The 14,788-nt window shown below is 41.7% G+C and overlaps 1 protein-coding gene across 7 annotated transcripts in view; it reads right to left on the bottom strand.

Annotated features, from left to right (window-relative positions):
• PCDH15 (protocadherin related 15) overlaps nucleotides 1-14,788 on the bottom strand; it is a 1,549,353-nt gene that overhangs the window by 568,012 nt on the left and 966,553 nt on the right. The window contains exon 2 of one of the 7 annotated variants that reach the window (XM_045040942.1): nucleotides 2,049-2,137. The exons of the other annotated variants lie outside the window; for them this stretch is intronic. The gene's annotated coding sequence lies outside the window, so the exon portion shown is untranslated. The remainder of the gene's footprint in view (nucleotides 1-2,048; nucleotides 2,138-14,788) is intronic. 7 annotated transcript variants of the gene reach the window in all.

The raw sequence follows: 14,788 nt of genomic DNA, 5'->3' as shown, positions 1-14,788 counted from the left end.
TCATGGGTGTAACAACAAAGCTTATGCATTCCACATTAATAATTTGCCTAATGAATATCACAGTCCAGGTGGTTTTGAAAAGGAAGTCTGTTATTTCCACAAAGGCTAACACACTGTTGCATGTCACCTGGACTCTACTTACATCACATAGAAGAGACAGAGGCCAGCCAGTGACAGCTGAACTGACTAAGCTCACCTGGTCCTTATTCCAGCCGCGTTCTCTCGCATGTTCCTGAAATGCATACGCTGAGAAGCTAAAAACCGTACTTAAAAGACTGAGTTGTAGCTCGGATTCTGAGCGTGGTGAGGCTACTCTGACAAGACGCTTCTTGCCCGAGACATTGTTCAGAAGGGATTATAAGAGGAAAAGCAGGTGACAGGCACGTGTGTCTGCAGGTCTGGATCACAGCAGAAATGTGCGCTTGTGCAGTTAGCAACTGTGGAGGCAGGATTTCGAATCATCAAGGTGGAAGTTCCTACGGCAGTCCTGTTATGTTGTAATTTTGTAACTTGCTTCTGAAAGGTCAAAACAGAGTCGGCCTCTTCTGCCCTTCCAATATGTGAGCTATTTATATCACTCAACAAACCCCTTCTGTTTAACGTAGCCAGAATGACTTCTGCTTTTTCCTAACCAAGGTCCCTGGAAGGACCAACATGACAGATTTCACACAAAATCATTCTGTCGGATATGAACGACTAGAGGTGGAAGCTCTCTGCCAAGGAACATGTGATACGGAACAGAGTCAGTAATCCTGGAGAAGTACCTGATTTCAGGAGTAGCTGGCCCCCGCTGGGGACATGAGCAGCCTCATACTCGAAATACTCTGATAGTATTTATGGCTACCACCACTTACAACATGTCCGACTGCTTTTTTAGTCTTCCTGAAACCATCGCCCATCTCGTACCCAGTTTCACACACGCCTGTGGGAATCCCACAACTATAACCATCCCGCATAAAGGCATCTATCAAAATAGAACGTAGACACAATCTCCACTGTTGAGCAGGGATGAGAAGAGGGATGGGTTAATAATAAGGGCGTAAAGTGTGCTGCCTCTGAAAGCCTGGGAAGGAATGGGTGTGAAGAAGAGATCTCTACCTGCATATCCAGGTATGTTTGCCTATATGTGCGCAATCCTGAGGGGAAAATTGGTCTCGTCTTTCCATTTGATTGCTTAAAGCACATCACAGCTCCCTGACTTACCTTTCTTAACAAAGCAAGTCGGGATGCAGAATGATCATGCCTTTGAATTTGGCCATGACTTTTCATTTATCTCTTTTAGGCTTTGCTTGACTGTGCAGCTCTGGGAGCTAGCATTCAAAGGCAATCATGTGTTCAAAGAAAATACTTAGCTGGGAATATTCGATGCATTTAATAATTCTTGTATGTATTATAAAAGCTTTTGAAATGCTAGCATTTATGTAAATAATTGCACAGAAACACCTTTCTTTTGGAATAAATTACTCAGAGTCCTGTTTTATCTATTTCCACATAGTCTGTTCACTTTTTGAAGAAACTCACCATCTACAAAATTTCTGAGGAAAACGGAAGCAGGAAGCCTCCTGAAGATACAATAATATGATTACCTTTACTTCAAACCCTGAAGGTAGGCTCCTGCAAGTGAGGCTAAAATGTAAATTTTCGTGAGGATTCTATTAGAAATGCAAAGGCAACAGAGACTTTCAGAAGTGACAGTCCCACTGTGAGCCAAAGAGAGAAAATAATGAGTCTGGCGGAGCTGGCATTGTAGAAGCGAGGGTCTGATTTGCTGGGCTCTGCAGGCTTCAATTACAGAAAGAGCCAGAGTAGTGCTGCTCTACATACACGTGGTAGAACTTACAGAGAAATGGTATACAGGGTCCAAGAGCACGTGTGTGTGTGTGCACGCGTGTGTGTGTGGATGTGTGTGCACTATGGAAAACTCTGGAAGTTACTCAAAGGTTCCAGGTTGATCCATGCTGTCTGCACAGGTAGTGGGGCATTAATAATAGAATATTTAACAACAGGCATGCTTGTATTCCAATACATACAGGGCCCATTACACTTACAAACTGATGAACTAGGCTTTATCTTCTAGCAGATTTGAAACACCAGCTTCCACTGTATGTGCAGAATCATTTTACTCACACAATCAGAACTGAAAGAGATACAAGGGACAACTGTAGTATCACTGATCTTGTAAAAACCAATAAGAAGACCAAGCTGTAGATGATATTTTAGAAAGTATTGAGCCTTTAAGATCTAGCATCAGACTGCTGGCTTTGACTCACAGCCCTATCATTCACTAATAATGTGATCCTGGGAAGGCTACTTACACTCTCTACCCATGGTGTCCAGATTTATACACTGGAAGTCATATCATAGCTACAGGTCTGTCTCCTGTACTGTGTCTGGGATAACACCTGGTAAGTGCTGGCTGTTGCTGCCATTATGGCCACAGCATTTCTGGATAACTACTAATACTCTTCATACAACACTAGGCGGTAGGTGTGTTGATTACAAGAACTGTGTCTTATTCACTTCTGGATTCCCAGCATCTGAGAACATGCCTGTCACACAGCACTCACACCAGAAGCTTAGCTGAATGGATAAGACTCACCAGAGAGACCAGTATTGAGTCCATCATGGTCATATCCTCAGTTTACCCTCATTCCTTGGACTCGATTATTTGTCTTGCTCTCTGACCTCTACTTCAGCTAACGGCAATAAGGGAGTTGGCTCCATTGGCTTGTAGCAATGTGGGGCTGAATCTGCTGTTGGTTTTCCATTTGCACTTCAGTGATGGATAGCGGGGGAATACACCACACTGGCCATTCGACTCTTCGACTCTTCGGGGCCAAAACTTTTGTTTATTCACCTTTAATAGTGACCTGGGGGCATGATGGAAGCGCATGAAGCAAAGCTCTCAGGAGGTAAGCAGAAGAGTAGGTTTGGGGATGAAGGCACATGGCTGGTAAAGGAGACAGGAGCTCAGAACAGAGGGTGGCTGGTAACCAAAGAAGAAAAGTAAGTGTCATGGTTGGTTACCTGTTTGTCCAAGATGAGTTCCTTCTGGGTCCCAGGTTACCTAGTCTCTAATGCACTCAAACGCAGAACTCTACAATGTAAGTATTACTGGAGCCTATTATTGGAAAACCTACATTTATCAAGGCACTTTACCTGGATCTAGAACTCTAGACATATATAACACACATATAATACACACACATGTATGTGCTTCTGTGTGGGTGCATGTACACATACATACAATATGCATGCACGTGCATCCACGTGGGTACATGTACATACTCAAACGTGTGTGCTTCATGTGGGTGTATGTACACACATAATATGTACACATGTACTACTATGTGGACACATGTACACAGACATGCAACATGCATGCATGTATTTCCGTGTGGGTTTATGTGCACACATAATATGCATACATGTACTACTCCGTGGGTACACATACACATACACACACTATGCATGCATGTACTTTCATGTGGATGTATGTACATACTCAAACACAATATACACATGAGTGTACCTCTGTGTGAGTACACACACACACACACACACATTCACAACTGAAGTCCAACTCCAACCTTTTCATAAAGCAGACTTTGTTCAGCACACAGATGTCTCCCAAACTCTTCTCCATGTCTCCCCAATATAAAGTCAACAACTGTAAGTGCTACTCCACTTCTAATTCCTTCATTCGCTTTTGTTTCTGCTTCTGGGCCCTTACATGGGGCAAACAGGACTGATGCCAGAACTCTCTTAACTAGACTCATTGTTTTTTTGTTAAATTTATTTATTTTTTGAGAGCGAGAGAAAGAGAGTGTGAGGAGCAGAAAGACAGAGAGAGTGGATTCCAAGCAGGTTCTGTGCTTTCAGTGCAGAGTCTGATGTGGGGCTCGAACCCATAAACCCTGAGATTATGACCCGAGCCAAAATCAAGAGTTGGATGCTTAACCGACTGAGCCACCCAGTGGACCCTAGACTCATTGTTTTACTTGGTCAAACTCTGATTACTTTGCTCAACTCAACCCTGAGAGTTCAAAAATTTAAGTACCAATTCCTGTTCTACATTATAAAAGTGTTACCCCAAATACCTTGCCAAATTCCTGATTCCAGATATTCTGTTCAGTAGTATGTTTATCTCTTCTAATTCAACGAATTTGCCTTCCAATAAATACTACCCAACACTGTACAGTTATCTGTCCCCAACCATCCATTCCCTTTAAGTAGAATTTGACTAAAAATGCTTCATCCTGCTGGGGATAATCAGTAGAAGTGGCAACTGGGGGATGAATAAAGAAAAAAAAATAGTAAAACCAGATGGCAGAGCAGAAGTGAAGTTTTTACCACAAAGCCCTGGAAGAGGAAAAGGAATGCGAGGTAGAGTAAATGCAGAAGAGCCCTCCTGCAGCTGTTAGGAGGGAAAGAGCAAAGGTGTCTTCAGGAGGTACAAAGAATCTGGCTCTTTGAAGTTGTTTCTCTAGGAACCTAAGGGAATGACAGGTGCAAGTAAACCACCCTGAGTTAGAAAATAAAAGGCATTGAATAGACTGTCATCAGAAGGCATAAACTCAATATGCATATTGCTGAGATGGAAATCTTGAGAAGTTTCTAGCAAACAACAGGTGATGGGTATACAGAATGCTATTTGCAGAAAAGGTGTAAAATTAAGACAGGTACAGCATTCCTGTCATGTTTTATTTACTTAATAGGTTGCCCATCATAACACTTTATTTCTGAAAAAGACAAAACTAAAAAAAAAGGGTTCTTCATAAAACAGCCTCCTGTCATGGGATGTCTACTCTCTGAGAGATACCAAAGGGATTTCACGTAAGCTGCAGCCTCCGGGGGGCTTGGCCAGGAGATCTGGAGGAAGAATGCTTCTGGCAGAGGGCACAGCTAGTATAAAAATACTGCTGGTGGGAATGCAAACTGGTGCAGCCACTCTGGAAAAGAGTATGCAGGTTCCTCAAAACAGATCTACCCTACTATCCAGAAACTGCACTATTAGGTATTTATCCAAAGGACACGGGTATGCTGTTTTGAAGGGGCACATGCACCCCAATGTTTATAGCAGCACTATCGTTAATAGCCAAAGTATGAAGAGACCAAATGTCCATTGATGGATGAATGGATAAAGATGTGGTATACATATACAATGGAGTGTTACTCGGCAATCAAAAAGAATGAAATCTTGCCATTTGTAACTACATGGATAGAACTGGAGGCTTGGTATGCCAAGTTAGAGAATGAAATATACGATTTCATTCATATGTGGAATTTAAGAAACACAACAGATGAACATAGGGGAAGGGAAGGAAAAATACGATAAAAACAGAGAGGGAGACAAACCATAGAGACTCTTAAATGCAGAGAGAGAAAAAACTGAGGGTTGCTGGCAGAGAGGTGTGGGATACACTAACTGGGTGATGGGCATTAAGGAGGGCACTTGTTGGGATGAACACTGGGTGTTACACGTAAGTGATGAATCACTGGGTTCTACTCCTGAAAGTATTATTACACTATATGTTAACTAAGTTGAATTAAGTAAAAGAAGCCAAACCACACCAACAAAAACAAAGAAACTTTGATCTCACAAAAAAAGTCCTAAGAAAAGAAGTAGCCCAAGACATTTGAGGAACAGCAAAAAAGAGGCCATTTTGCTGGAGAAGAGTGAACCAGTAGAGTTGAAGTGATGGGGTTGGAGGAATGGGCGTCCTGAGTGAGTGAATGAGCTCCTGAGTGACCCAGCACAGGAGAGGGGTGCAGGGGTCAGACTTGGGTCCTGCAGAGCCCACTCTGCCTGCGTGTGGAGGACAGAAGCAAAGGAGTAGGCGTGCGAGCTGAGAGAGGCAGTAAGAGAGCACCACGTGCCCATCAGCAGGGAACGATGCTGGCCTGCATCCCAGCGGCCACGGCAGGTGGAGGGTGGAGGCCCATCTCAGAAGAGGGCACCGGCTTTCCTAATATGCTCAGCACCAGCAGAAACCAGTGCACTTTTCCTAATAGAGATTAGACACAGAAATATTTTCTTAAGGTTTTTTATTTATTTTTAAGACTGTGCGCACGAGAGAGAGAGAGAGCAAGAGAGAGTACGCACAACAGAGAAGGGGCAGAGAGAGGGAGACAGAAAACCCCAAGGAGGCTCTGTGCCATCAGCACAGAACCAGATGTGGGGCTTGAACCCATGAATGGTGAGATCATGATCTGAGCCGAAATCGAGAGTCGTGCGGTTAACTGAATGAGCCGCCCAGGGGCCCCCGTGCATAAATATTTTCAAATGGACACTGCTCACATATCGCCAGTGGGACACAAGTGTGCCAATACAGAATGGCGTAGATATGATCGTGGGTAGGCCTGGGATTTAATGGGCTTCTGCTCTGGACGTGGAACGTCATAAAATGTGAAGCACCTTGCTTCTCATACTGCATTATTACTGTACCTGTAGTTAACTTTCTGCCATTGCAGTTAGTGCCTCACTGAATAATGGTGTTGTCTATTATTAAATATTACATCTGTAGGAATTATCATTGAAGCATTGAACACCAGCATCACATGAAAAAAAAATAATGTTCTTGTTTTTACTTAAAAAATTCAGAATGCTATTCCAAAAATGATAAGCTAAAATATGAGACGATTTCAACTGGATGAAACCATAAGTGAAATATTTTTTAAAAAGTCTCTGACTGTAGCTTTTCAATAACATGAAATCAATATTTGGATTCTGACTAGAGTTTGCCTCTGAAAATTATAATACAAAAAATAGCTACTATTATCATTTAGGCATTAGTGTATATTAAAACACTAGAGTATATAAAATAAATTCCATTTACTATTGAACTTTCACATGGATGTTATAAAATAAAAATAGTGAGCATATATTCCAATAAAGTACAAAGGAGTAAAACATTAGTCTCTTAGTGTAAAATGTCTTATAAACACACCTACTTATACCTTTGACCTAAGCAATTAAAGCTTTAATGATTTGAGCTAGAGGCTATATTTTCTTTTTGTTTAAGTTGATTTATTTATTTTGAGAGAGAGAGAGAGAGAGAGTAAGACAGACAGAGACACAGAGAGAGAGAGAGAGAGAGAGAGAGAGAGAGAGAAGGGGGACAGAGAGAGAGCGAGAGAGAGAGAGATTGACACAGAGAGAGAGAATTCCAAGCAGGCTCTGTGCTGTCAGCACAGAGCTCAACGTGGGGATCAAACTCATGAAATGTGAGATCATGACCTGAGCTGAAGTCAAGAGTCAGATGTTCAACCTACTGAACCACACACTCTTATATTTTCTTTTTTAATTTTATTATTCAGGGGCCCCCTCTCTTTCTGCCCCTCCCCTGCTCACTCTCTCATTCGTTCTCTCTCAAAATTAATGAAAAAACTTTAAAAAATCTGATTATTCATAAATCTGAGTTAACACAGATTTGGGAATGACCAACGAATGAGTTATCTTTTCACTAAAAAACCCACAAAACTTAGCTTTGCAGATAAAGCCTAGCGCACCTGTGGTGGGGCCCTGCACACTGCATAAAGCTCCTCTTTTCTGAGAAGCTCCTAGAATCATGAGTTCTTCCATAGCTCCAGATTTGTAGACGTACTTCTCTTACGGTTGCAAGATCGTGGAGAGAAGTGAAGGGAGACAACATGCAGAATGCGACTCCTGTCACCAGACTGGCTAAGAGCAGGATTCTGGAGCCAGGCTCCCTGGCACGACCCACAGGTCCATCACGGGCTAGCTATGTCCTCCTCAGCATGTTGCCTCTTCTGTGTCTCAATCTGCACGTCTGTAACATGAGCATGACAGTGTGACCTAATTTATACCGTTGTGAGCATGCACTGACCTAGTGCATGTGACATTCTCAGAAGGACACCTGGTACATGTCCAGTAAAATACTGTTTACTGTCGATTACACGTGTCACGTCACACACATTATCGGTTAAGGAAGTAGAGACAATTTAGAGCATGGCTCACCAGCAGTGGCATTATTGGCATTTGGGGCCAGGAGACTTCTTCATTACGAGGGGACTGTTTGCATTGCAGGATGTTTAGCGCACCTCTGGCCTCTAGATGCTAATATGCCCTCCTCCTGATTTCTGACCATCACGAATGCCTCCAGACTTTGCCAAATATCCCCTAGAAAGTCAAACTGCCCCCCCGGCTGAGAGATAGAGATTTATAGTAACCACTCGAAGATCACATCAAACCCTCCGGTTGGATTTGACTAGCGTCACTGGAGGAGCATAGCCTTACCTTCCAGACTTATCTTGCCTCTGCCAGTCAGAGCAACAGACACTTCATGTTCTGTGCATCTGCACATGCGCTCATGGTCTATAAATCAAAGAGTTTATCGTCTGCCTTCTATGTCCACAAACAGTGGGGATTTTCATTAAACGGTAGCATGGAGTAATTGAGAACCATAGGAAACTTAGGGACACAGATCCCATCTGCCTAACTTCCTCCTTCTCGATCCTGTTGTACCGTAAGTCTTCTCTGTTTGGCCTCACATCTCCTTACAGCCATTTTCCCTCTAAGCCTGAGGTTTCTTCTCTGCATATTTTCTAAGGTGGTGGCCTGTGACTCTTCCAACTTCTGTAGCAGCAGGTCAACATTCTTTTGTAGTGTCTGATTCAGCAGGCAATATTTGCAAGTTCAGGATTGGAGTCACATAGGCCAGGGGCCACCCTGCCACCAGATCACCAGGAGAAACTGCATACATTTCTGTTGGTTACTAGATAAGCTGACGATTCCCAGCTAAGGAAAGGGAAAAGTAGGACAGCACAGTTGCACATTTACCTAATACTATCCCCTTACTCCCACCCATCGTTCCCTTGGAATGAATTAGGGATCTGACTTTAATTTAACTTGCCAACATCAGGAGGTAGGAGGAGAGAAAAGGCAGAGTGGGAAGAAGCAGAGAAATGTTGGCGGGGAAATAGAAAGAGGGTCTGGATGAAGGGAGCTAGGAAAGGCATGGACCGTATGTGGTAACTTTGGCCCTAGTGAGGCAGTCATGCAGTCTGAGCCTGTTGGAGGCTCAGTCTGAAGAGAACAGAGTGGAGTAAGTGCTCAGTTTATACTTGGATCTTCTCTGCTCAAGGAAGCTATTCCCACCTTACCATTAGGGAAGGACACACCTAGAATCTGTGTTCTCTGTCAGTACAGGGATGGCCTCTCTTTAGGAACGTTGATGGAGGTTGAGAGATAGAATGAAATTAGGCCTGAACAAGTGACCGGCCTGTGTGGGCCTCCTCTGAGCAGGCTGGGATTCGCTTCCACATGTAGGGCCCTAGATGTACAGACATACAGGAAGTTAAAGAGGCCCAACTTTCACAGTCTTATCCAGGACTTTGAGACAGGAATTAGCTATTTAGCTTCAGCAAGGGAGTGATTTATAGTTGCAAAATATTTTGGTTTTGAATTACATAATGAGCGGATGTCGTAATCTTTCCAGCACATGGAACCTTTAAATATCTTAATCACCATTGTGATGCGGCACGTGACTTAGAGCAGGTCCAGTTTGTTTCACAGGAACTTGCTCCCTGGTGACGGCTCTGATGATAAGATAGGAATGGAAGCCGGATGCAAAGGGAAGCAGAGCGAGTGGACTTTTTCTCAACAATTTGACTCAGGAGATGGGATAATCTGGTGTGTTAATTGTAGGCATTTAAACCAGGATCCACCAGCATGGGACCAGAAGTGGTATCACAGCAACCCAAAGCCACGGACCAACTTAAGGGGACTCACTCCTAAGAGCCCCACACAGGGGTCAAGCCTCAGACAGGACATGGACAGATGGACAGAGACCAGAAACCTGCAGACTCAGAAACAGGGAGGAGTGGGCACCCATCTAATCATTCTCCATTTTCTAGGAGTCCAAGAAATTCTTTCATCCTCTCGGTTGACCTCTGCTCTGTTAAGGCAAACTTCAGTGAGTTCCTGTCTCTTGCAAGGAAATGCTATCTAGGACATCTCCACATCTTGTGATGGCTTTAACCACGTTTTACATGCCACATCTCCAAACCGGTAATGAATACAGGTCTCCGATGGTCTCCCTTTCAAGAGGTGCAAACTGATCCACCGCTTGTCTTGACTCAAGTTTGGCAACTCTTGAAGTAGATTCTTATTTTTATAATTAAATTAGAATATCTTCACATTGGGTCTTCACCATAATCCCATGGTCTTCTGTATCATCGGTCTGGTGGGCCTGGAGGATGCTGACTTTGAATTCGCTTTTCCTGCTTTAGGGCAATTCTTTTATGTTCAGTATCAAAACATAGCTGCTTTCAGATACTTTAACTTGATAAGACGCAGTAAGAGATTACAGAGTGTTTAAAGTAGTAGTTTTTCCACATGACTGTAATGACAATATAAGAAACAGCAAAAGCCACCTTTGTTGAGCTTGTGCAATGTACTTTGCTTAATCTAATGTTTGACTAAATAGAAAATTGTAGAAAGTTCCATCTTTTAAATTTAATAGCCATATAAGAATAAATAAGGTTTTATAAAAACTAGTATTTTTATAAAATTAGAGATTTGTTGCTATAATATCTCATCAAACCTGGGTGTTCACTTTATGGACGGTCTAGTGCAGCCCATGGTTATCACCTGCTGTTTTCGTTTTGTTTTTCTTAAGTACGCCACTCTTTGTATCTTTTTCAGACTTGTCCTCTCTTACTTCTAGGGGGATGTCAAATTAAGTCACTTATGTAACAAACAGTCTGGGGTCATTTAAAATTATTTTTGTGCCACAAATACTGAATTTTATATTTCTCTTTTCTCTTTCATGATAAAACAAGCAGTATAGTGTCTTTTACTTTCACCAAGAAATCCAATCGACCAAAACTATATAAATGTATACATACATTTTCATTAATTTTTCCTGCCTTGGTAAAAGCTAAAGAGAGGAAATCCTCCAAGCAAATCAGCATAAATTTTCCTCCTTCTATACTGTAATAGCCATTTGTAGCTACAAATCCTCAATTCTCTGGAACAGACACAAAACTGGAAAATTGACTGTTTAAAGAACAAACTCGAAACCACAAAACAAGCAAACAAAGCCAAGATGGAAACATTACCTCCCCATCACTGTGGACACTGACATAAGAGCGGTTACTTCAGTAGATAATGTGATTGACCACCCAAACACTCTCTTCATGTGAACACACCCATTTCATGAGCTTAGCATGAACAAGCTATGCACTGTTCACATCTGTACTCTTCACTAAGAAGAGTCCTGAGGCACCTAAGAGGAACTAACCTGCCCAACATTTCAGGAGGTTGGCCATTGGCCCACGACCTGCTAATGTAGGAATACAAACAAATGCATACCCCTTTCATCTGGATTTGGGACAAATCTGATGGGCGTCCAGTAGGAGTGGCTGAGGACTCAGGGTAGGGCTCCCAGATACAACACAGCATTCCCAGGTGAATTTGAATTTCAGGTAAACAACAAAGAATTTTTTTTTATTTTCTTATGTTATTTTATTTCATTAATTTATTTATTTTTGAGAGAGTGCCTGGGGCAGGGGCAGAGAGAGAGGGGGAGAGAATCCCCAGCAGGCTCCAGGCTGTCAGTACAGAGCCCGACATGGGGCCAGATCCCATGGACTGTGAGATCATGACCTGAGCCAAAATCAAGAGTCAGACACTTAACCAGTTGAGCCACCCAGGCGCCCCAATAACTTCTAATGTAAGTATGCCCCATGGAGTATTTGGGAATTACACTAAACATTCTGAATTGTGTATCTAAAATGCTAATTCAACTAGACATCCTGTTTGTTTGTTTCGTTTTTGTTTTTCTAAACCTAGCAGCCTCATTAAGGTCGCATCCACATTGCTGGTGAGCATCCCTTCTGCCCCGCTCTGCCTGCCTCACTTCCTTACAGGTGCGTATTCCAAGAGCATTCCAGTAAACATTTGCACATATTATCTCAGAGACGATTTCAAAGGAATTCAGTGTAAGATGGGAGTATCTTTCAAGACAACTCACATGAAAATATTTTTATACATTTATTTATATTGACTAATATCTATTGTGCTTTTTTTAAATAGCCTTCATTATACCTTATAACACAAACACTGATGCTGTAAGCTTTACTCATCAAATTTTATTTCTCCTTTCTTATTTTATTTCTCCTTTCTTAAAAATGGAGTAAGAAATAAACTAATAAAGACAGTGCAGTGTGCAATTTTACACACACACATGTGCACCTGACAAATGTGTACCGGACTGTCTTACTTATCTACGATCAGCCTCTGACAACTTCTGTCTCTAGAAAAAAGTTCTGGAGTTAACAACAGGTGAAAAGGATCGCTCCTCTCCTCTCTCTCTCTCTCTCTCTCTCTCTCTCTCTCTCTCTCTCTCTCACACACACACACACACACACACACACCACAATTTTGTTACGTTTCACTCTTTTAGGTCAAGACAGAAAACACATTCTTCCTGTTAACCACTGCAATCAATCGGTATTGCTTGGGACGCTGTGGCTGTGGACAGGGCTCTTGAGAACACATCTGATTTTTATTAGGACAAAATTGATGTGAACAATTAAAACTACCCTCAATACTAGCACTGGATCTAGGAGAGGGACCAGGGAGAAACAATATATGTATTTATTTGCTGCCCCTCTCCTTTTAAAAAAAGTCTATTTATTTTGACAGAGAGAGAGCAGGGGAGGGGCAGAGAGAGGGAGGGAGATAGAGAATCCAAAGTAGGCTCTGCGCTAATGCGGTCAGGTAGGAGCCTGACGTGGGGCTTGAACTCACAAACTGTGAGATCATGACCTGAGCTGTAATCAAGAGTCTGTTGCTTAACCAACTGAGCCATGCAGGTGCCCCTGACACTCTCCTTTTTAAAATTTATATGCCTTTTGAGAACTCTTTAAGATTCCTTGATGATTTTAGTATTAAATATAAAATCTTTACCATGGACTATAAATTCTTGAGTAACTCATGTCACTTCTTTCCTATTTCTCCAGCTCTGTCTCACACCATATGTCTCTTGGCCCCCCATGGCCCAGCCTCACCCACCTTCTTAACAGATTGCTACATACTGTGAAGCCTTTATCTATGATGCCATCTGCCTGCGATTTGCTTTCCCCACTGTTCTTCTTCTAGCTAATTTTATTTATTTGTTTGATCTCAGCTAAAATGTTCCTTCTGTAAGGAAGCTTCACCACACAACCTAGATTAAGTTCAGTCTCCTGGCACCTCTGGGGCTGGTCAGTATGGTGAGTAGCTGCCATGTTGCCCGAACTGTACAGAAGCTACAGAGGACAGATACCAAGGTAGGTGGTCAAGAAAAATCTGTTGAAATCCTGCCATTTGCAAGAACATGGATGGAGCTGGAGAGTATGATAAGAGAAATAAGTCAGAGAAAGACAAATAACATGATTTCACTCATGAGGAATTTAAGAAACAAATGAGCAAAGAGAAAAACAAGAGAGAAAGAGAGAGAGAGAGAGAGAGAGAGAGAGACACCAAGAAATGGACTCTTCCCTAATGTTCACCAGAGAGGAAGTGGGGGGATGTGTGAAACAGGTGATGGGGATTCATGAGCACACTTGCCATGGTGAGCAAGGGGTGATGGAGGGAAGTGTTGAATCACTATTCTACACCAGAATTTACTAAGACACTGCATGTTAACTAATTGGAATTTAAATTAAAAAATAAATAATAAAGTTTGGCAATAAAGTAAAAATAAATAAATAAATAAATAAATAAAAGGAAATACCTACTGAAAGCCTAGAGCATTCTTTATTTCAGACCTCTATTCTGGTCTCATTAACCCTGTGTATCATGCAACTCTCCCAAGTTCATTTTTCTGATTTTCTAACCCGAGGCAACCTAGAAGCTACAAACAGACACAAAGCAGAAAGAGGGTATTAGAATTCGGTACAGCAGATACAGTGAAGGAAAGGCAAGTCGGTCATAAGAATAAACTAGAACACTAACCAGAAAGAACACACATCCTGATTTAATGATGGTTGTTGACTGAATTATTATTATTATTATTATTATTATTATTATTATTATTTTACAAACTTAACTGAAAAGAGTAAAGTCAGCCTGGCTTATAACGAAGTTAGATATTATAATGGAAGCCAAAGCAGTGACCTTTATATATAATATATTTGGTTTACTACTCAGAAAACACAATTTATTAATGAACAAAATAAATATTCTAAAGAAAAGAAAATATTAAAAAAACATAGAACTTAACAGCATGGTTCTCTGAAATATTAAAGAGTTAAGGCATATATACCAATAAGAAATGATTTGAGAAGTTACAGTCCAAGGGCCATTATAGATCTGGAAATTCTTAAAAAACTCATTAAAATTTTTTTTTTTTTAATTTTTTTTTCAACGTTTATTTATTTTTGGGACAGAGAGAGACAGAGCATGAACGGGGGAGGGGCAGAGAGAGAGGGAGACACAGAATCGGAAACAGGCTCCAGGCTCTGAGCCATCAGCCCAGAGCCCGACGCGGGGCTCGAACTCACAGACCGCGAGATGGTGACCTGGCTGAAGTCGGACGCTTAACCGACTGCGCCACCCAGGCGCCCCAAAACTCATTAAAATTTTAAACACACACGGGAAGTTTATTTAACTGATATTTATATATGTTTTCACCTTTTATGCTACTTCTGCCTTTCTTTAACCTACACACCAAATATGCTGTAAGGAAAAAGGGAAAGCTCATATACATTTTGCTTCCCAAACATAAAAGAAATATATTTATTAAGTACTTATTAAGCTTTGGATACCATTAATGGT

The sequence above is a fragment of the Felis catus genome, chromosome D2, assembly GCF_018350175.1.
Source record: "Felis catus isolate Fca126 chromosome D2, F.catus_Fca126_mat1.0, whole genome shotgun sequence".
Lineage (NCBI taxonomy): Eukaryota > Metazoa > Chordata > Mammalia > Carnivora > Felidae > Felis > Felis catus.
The sequence above is the reverse complement of the archived record's forward strand: the minus strand, read 5'-3'. Positions and strand labels throughout refer to the sequence as shown.